Genomic DNA, 7,725 nt, shown 5'->3' on the forward strand with positions numbered 1-7,725 from the left:
AAAGATGGAAGATCAAAAATATTTTCTCTTATAATATCCAACTTAGAATTAAAACTAAATCTAGATTTTAAAATATGTGTCATGCTACTAAAATAAAATTGTATAAAATTCGAAATACCTTTCTAAATTTTTTCAGATCCCATTTTTCATTATCATATTGTTTTAATATCAAATAAGGAAAAACATGATTTAAAAAAATAAAGATAAATTAATATATGATTTTAAAATAAGATTAAAAATAAATATAAAATTGAACTTACAAAATGTTAATTAACTTTTTAATATTTAACAATAAGGGGAAGGTTCATTTAAAGTGTTCGTGGAAATGTATCTGTTAATCTATACTAGGTAAACATGCTATATATAAAAAAATATTAAATAAAATAAAATGTTTCGTGAAATAAGAAGTTCTAGATAAGGAAATCTTATAACAACATGCTTTAAAAGCGAGTAAGTTCTTTATGATAAATGGAAGATCTCTAACTATAACCACTTCTATAAAAGACAATGGTATCTAAAATTGATACAATAAAAAGAATATGAAGTATATTTTCAAAGTATTATATCAATTCAAGCCCTTGGTATATGGCTTACATATATATAACAATTGCATAGAGTATTCATTCATTTCGAGATTGATGATGGGATGTGTATTTCCACTGGCATTAAAAGTATTTTTCCATATGCATGAGTTAAGTGTTATCATCGCTTCTGCAAGAAGAGAAAACACAATAAAAACTAATAAAATTGATGAAATATTTATGTATTTATTGCTTTTTATTACACTTTAGCTATATTTTAAACTAAAAGGCAGAACTAGCTACTATTTAACGCTTGTTCTTCATGTGTTATAATTTCTATAATCATAATTTTTAACATATTTTATTTATTTTTAATCATTTTTATTTTTATATAAATCAATGTTTTCCGAACTTTGAATTCTTTTGAACATGGTTTGTTTTCGTTGAAATTATTTTACGAGAGCATTGTTTAATTTTATGGTTATAAAAAGTCAATGTTCTCGATACTTCCAAAACATTTGGTATAGTTTTGTTTTAAATAATATAAAGAAATATTATTTATTTATTTTGAATATAATCTTATTTTTAGTAAATTTTATTTTGAATATAGCTTTGTTTTTAGCAATTTTTCTCTTAGAAATAGTATTATAATAAAAAATTTAAATATCTATTATTTCTTCATATGATATATTTTATTTTTATAAAGAAATTAAAATCATTTATTTTCCAAGAAATTAAAAATTCTCATATAATTTTTATCTAAAATTTTTTCATATTTACCTTTTTATCATAATTATTTATGTTTAGTATTTTGTAAAAAATTATAAATATTTGATTCAAGGAAAATTTGTATTTTATAATATATTTTTTTAAATAGGTGAGAATGTGAAAATTTTATTTTGCAAACATCTGTAGTGTGAAGAAAGCTAAACCATTGGTATATTTTAAAGCGTGAGGAATCCTTTGCGTCCTCTTTACTACCAGGTCGTGGAATTGGGAAACATTCACAATAAAGTCCAAGTTTTGAAAATATTTTAGATTTATTATTAAAAACAAACGGAAAATAAGTTTCCGTTAGAAAACAGATTTTGTGCATAAAATGAAAAATGGATTCGATAAATGGTAACCCCAGTTACCGTGAGGAGTGGTATTCACGTTAGATGACGCAGTCTGTTGTGCGTCAAGTCACGATGTCATTTTGTACACGGAGTACAAGTGTGGTAGGTAAACCAAATTAGCGGAGAAAGCGCGGTAAATTTGGGCAAGAGCTAACCAGCCTGCCATAGGGCATTAAATGCCTGCTTACATGCAGGCTGGTTAATTGCAGGCTGTTTAAATACATATTGTGGAAGAATGACTGTGACTTTTGCCCACCACAAAATTTTTAACCAGCCTGCATGTAAGCAGGCATTTAATGCCCTATGGCAGGCTGGTTAGCTCTTGCCGTAAATTTGCGGAAACTGTAAAACAAGAAGCCGACTTGTACAATCTGTTTCACTCATTAATTTGATTATGGTGACAGACAGGCCTGGAATTTCAAATTCCTTTTGTCTGTCAAATTAAAATTTGATGACGTTTTTGTATTTTTTTAACCTTCGTTTTACGTTTTAACTAAATATGTGAGTGCCACAGAAAATTCTATTTTAACAATTTTTGTAGATTTATTCCACAGCACACAATAAGTCATCAAATGGAAGCTGATAATCACTGTTGTTTATAATGATTCTTGTTAGATTGAAATTGCAGATTTGCAGTCTATCAGATTTATGGTGGGGCCATTTAAACAATAAAATCTTTGCAAAAAACTTACCATCCATGGACTATAAATAAATTATCTAGTCAGATTATAAATAGCTTTTGGACTATAAATAAATTATCTAGAGAAAATACAGAAAGAGAGAACAAAAAGAGAAAGAACAGAAGGAGAAAGAGGCGAGTGACCATACTATTAGGAGATGACAGATCTGACGATAAAAATTTCAGATATCACAAAACAGGTGAAGCATCGAAACCGACAGCCTCAACGTTCTGGAATGCAATATGGAAAACGTTGACAATTTTACAGTGGCTGACAAGCAAAGAATGGAAAAATTATTCCATAACGCATAACGCACAACGCTTCCTACAAAACCTTACAGAAAAGCCATGCCGCAGAAGGTATTCAACCCAAGCCCAAACACACGCAAATTTGGCAAATCAAAACCAACGGTGATACACAGATTATGTGTTGTATAGCTTTACGTGAGAAAACTTTCAAAGGATAGAGCCGTTTTTATGGAACTTTAACTTGAATATAATGATAAATGGTCGCTTTCGTTTCTTAATTAATATTGTGTTTCGTTTTAGTTTAGTTAATATTGTATTTTCGCTGTGACTATCACTGCCCACATGACTTTTTGTCTTGTCACGTCTCTCACTTCCTATAGAACACGGCAGAAGGAAAAAGAAAATCCCCCTTCACCCGAAAGGCGGAGAAGCCGTTTCCTCCTAATTTGATTAAAAAAGAATTTTCAGGACCCATACCTGCAACCAAACCTGAGATCCTGAGATCTGCATAGTGACCATGGCAGGAGAAAGGGGTAATGAATCTCAACTTACTTAACAAACCTCTTCCCCTATTATAGTTTAAAAAATCAAATCTCCGGGCCCATGCCCTGCAACCGACCTAATAAACAAAAGAAATCACGCGGTAGGTGTTTGATCTCCGTGTTCTGTGTGACAGGACAAGATTCTAACATTGATACTTGAATATATCTCTATATCGCAGACCGTCTCTCATTCCAAGAACCCTCTAATAGGGTTTAACTGTATGCCTTACCTCAAGATTCTAACATTGATACTTGAATATATCTCTATATCGCAGACCGTCTCTCATTCCAAGAACCCTCTAATAGGGTTTAACTGTATGCCTTACCTCAGTGTGGGATAATCATGGTTTTGGAAAATTCTAATTGCTTCTGGTTTCCACATCTCATGGATGAATGCATGCCAACGGAGGTCAGTTGCTTCCTTGCATGGGATAACGCATTTTAGTTTAATTCCATTATAAATTCTGGAATATTTCAAAAAACACTAATGCATATAAGTTAATTAAATAGTTTCTTTTTTCAAATAACATTCTTATACACCAAAAAAAATCTATATAAATTTATATATCAGTTTCAATGCATATTTATGAGTATTAAATCACATTATATTTATTAGAATGGGTGGTTTAATTAATAGATAAAATGGTTTTTTTCTAAATATTTTTTTTAATTTTGTTCAAATCTTAAAGATATTTTTTAAAATTATAAGTGGCATTTTTTAAATATTTTTTTAATTTTGTCTATAATTTGGAAGAGATTTTTAAAAATTATAAGTTCAAGTTGTTTAAGCAGCAGAGTTAGAGTGTTTCACTAGTTTTTTAGAACACTGAATCCATTTATGCATAGAAAAATGCATTTTAAACAATAAAAAGTAACAATTCTACTTAAAATTATATTACCCAAAAACACCATTTCAACGATGACTTAAAATTCATCATTTTATTAATATCCTTTATATTTATATTTTCAAAATATTCTAAAATCTATAATAATATTAAAAAAACCTAGAATATTTTAAGATTTACCATCCAATTAAAAAAAATAACCGATAAAAAATCACAGTTTTTTTTTTCTCCATTTTAATTAAATTATATTTATAGTTCCATAGAGTTAGAGAATTTTTCGTGGCAGAACTCTCTTTGAGATGTTTGGTCCTCTACCAAGCACACAAAAATTTAAAAATTGAGTGAATCCGTTGAAACTTACCACAAAGTCCTAACTGAGTAATTCAATTTCGACTAAAATTTCATATGCTTAGAAAAAGTTTCACCTCAAAGTCCTAATTGATTAATTCAATTTGGACTAAAGTTTCAGTACGCTGAATTTTTCTTTTCATGGTGGGACTCTGTTGGAATGTTCAGCCCTATTTTCAAAAGCAATCAAAATTTTAGAGTTTTAATATTAAGAGTTATTTTTATTTTGAAATATTTTTAAAATGTGATATAAAGCAGCCCAATCAAACAATTAATTTTATTATTATCATTAAAATTCCAAAAATAATTAAAATCAAATCAAATTCAAATTCCAAAAATATTCCGAAATCAAATCAAAACAAAACAAGAGTGAAAACTTTAATTAAGTTCATTGAAACTTCCCGGATGATGTTTAAAACCTAACTTATTAAGAATTAGACGAAACCCATCTGATTCAAAATAAGAAGTTTGAATGATCCTTTCATCAAAATGCCGTAGGCCTGTTTAACACACCAATATAGTGCACGAAAAATCAATTTCACAGCGCAGTACTCACTGTTGGAGCGCTTTCAGGAAGAACTGAACAAAACAATTTGACAGCGTACTACTCATGGGGTCCGTGGGGAAACTGAACAGTGCTCTCTGGTTAAAAAATGACGATATTACCGATACGCGAGAAAATCGATACACAGTCTATCAGAGAATAAGATGAAACGCGGACTCTCCAACATTACAGAAGTATTTAGAACTGGTAGAAATAAATCTTAACCTCAAAATCTATTAGGCGTGAAGTGGATATATGAACTTTGTCAAGGGATCCTATGAACTTTTCTAAATACAACTAAAAGCACTACAAATACATCAATTCAAATTCTTGTTATTAAAAGAATATCAACCTGGATATATCCTTTTCACTATTTGAAAAACCAAGGGACATTACTTTCAGACCGTAGCTGTCGTTACATGTGATATTGTGAAAAAATGAAAAAATCGCTTTCCGTACTTACCCTGTTTGCTGGTTCTTTGTTTATAGCTTGACATCCATGATCCACGTCTGAACTCCAGTGAACCCTCCGAGATTAGAACCTGAGCTTCACCAGAGCCTGGAGGAATACGCACTGCAGAGCCTGGAAGAATACGCACTGCAGTCTGCGGCAGCGGCACTAGTGACTAGCAGTAGCAGATTGCAATTTGCAAGTCTCGTTTTAATTTTGAGCGGCTATGAGCGGCGCCGGGCAGATGGTAGCTGGATTATTCAATGGTAAGTACCCTGTAGTACGCAGTGGGATGGTGATGCAGTTAAAGCCTTTTATTTTAAACTGTGTGCAGCTGCCAGCGTAACGCGTTGTGTACCAGGGCTACTGCAGCACTGCTGGTCCGGTGGTGACGTGGTCCAGACTCCATACTCCCGGTGGTGACGTGGTCCCAGACTCCCATACTCCCATTACAGATATTATAGATTTTTACGTTTTCTTTATGAAACTAGACGTCAAAATGACGGGTTGGAAAAGTATACCGCACGTCTAACCTGACGTGGAAGATTTTTTCCCTGCCGTCAAATACGTTCTGAAATCAAAAATACGTCCTGTGGGACGTCAAATTCCAGGCCTGGTGACAGAGATATCACTCAACACTCGTCTCTTCTGTGTATAAGATGGAATCTGATTAAGAAAAACAACAAATACGGTTCCTAACTTGCCTCAGTAGTCCATCTCTCGTCAGTTTTGACGGCTACACAGTGCACTTAATTTCAAATTCCAAGTCTGCATGTGTGTTTTAAACTTTCTAGATTGCACGTTTAGTTATGATTGTCCAACTGCATTTCTGACATTTAATATCCTCGAAATTTCGGGGAATTTTCCCTCCGTTGAATATAGAGACCATTTAAAGTGTTTTAACCATAAAAGCTTAGTGTTTTCATGATATATACATAATTTTTGTAAACAATATATTTTATATACGTAATTGATATAAAAATACTTTATCAACACAAATTAAAATAGTTTTTTATTATTAATATATTTTTAAGTATATTAATTCATATTAAAATATTTTATTTCATAATCTACATTGAATATTTTATCATATACAACATTAAAATATATTTTTTTAACAATTTTTATTTATTTATATGAAGTTGACATTAATTAAAATAGGTCTTCAAATAATTTATTTAAATCCTCTGATGACATATTTCTTAGAAGTATAAGATTTAAACATCTTACTCACTTTTTTTACTTCTGATTATTTTAAATGCATAATATACTCATTTTTTTTATTATAGTCGACATAAATTTTCTATTTAAAATATATTTAGGCGGATAGAACTTCCTTTGAGTGAGCTTTTCGTCTACACTTTGTTTCTCTACTTGACAGCTAGCGTGCACCTTCAACTGCCCTATGGTTGACATTTGTCGTGCAACTCCATTTCTGTTTCTCCTCTTCAGCTCTCTGCTCTTCCTGTTTTCTTCCACGACCATTTTTGTTCCTCCTGTTTCCGCTTTCTGCTCTTATAATGTTTTAGTGCTCTCCAGTAACTGCTGCAATGATGTGTCCTGTTTCTGCTATGCAATTTGTTGTGCACGACCTAGCCATCGGTTATTTCAGTATACCCTGTTTACAGCCTCATTTTACTGTTCAGAAATTGTTCACTCAGGTGCTCATAGTTCTTCTGTTCAAATTTCAAGTTAGTGCTCTCAAAAATGGGTTTTCTGAGCCCCTTCTCTCTCATTTCATTTCCGTGGTGTTAAGTCCTTGACCAAACGCATTAACTCCTTCGATTCTAAGGTTCTGCAAAGTTTAGCAGTAGATGGTGTAATCTATGGCCATTTAATCTTATTTTGTAAACTTTTTCTGGGCGATTTGTTGCATACGTCCTTGATACTTTGTTTCCTACTTCAGAGTTGGTTAAGAATGGGAATTTCTGGCGATCCTTTGCGCAGCGGTGTAGTTTAAGTTTTCATTTCAGTTTTCTGGCTCTCATTATAATCGTATTCTCTGAAACCTTGTAATCTGTAATATGTGCATGTCTACTGTTAAAGGAAAATTTTCAGCCTCTAAAATCTTGTATACTTGTTGTAAAATCTTGTATACTTGTTGTATTTTAGAAATATTTGAAGGTATTATGTGAAAGTTGCGCTAGGGTCAAACCTGAGGTGTTTCTGACACTTTTTCTTTCGTGCTAGCAAGCGTAGCCCTCCAAATTCTTTACCTTTGATATTTTCAAACATATTTTAGGACTGCAGTAATTTTTCTCTATCCTTTTATTGCGAGTGGCGGTGCGTTGAGACGACACTAGGAATGCTTTTACCATCTTGTGGCATGGCAGGTTATTGTTTATAGAAGCACTGACACTAGGAATGTTTTTACCATCTTGTGGCATGGCAGGTTATTGTTTATAGAAGCACTGAAGAAACAACGGCT

This window comes from Pinus tabuliformis, chromosome 6 (assembly GCF_031772625.1).
Source record: "Pinus tabuliformis cultivar Carrire ecotype Pingquan chromosome 6, CPIR1, whole genome shotgun sequence".
NCBI classification, from domain to species: Eukaryota; Viridiplantae; Streptophyta; class Pinopsida; order Pinales; family Pinaceae; genus Pinus; species Pinus tabuliformis.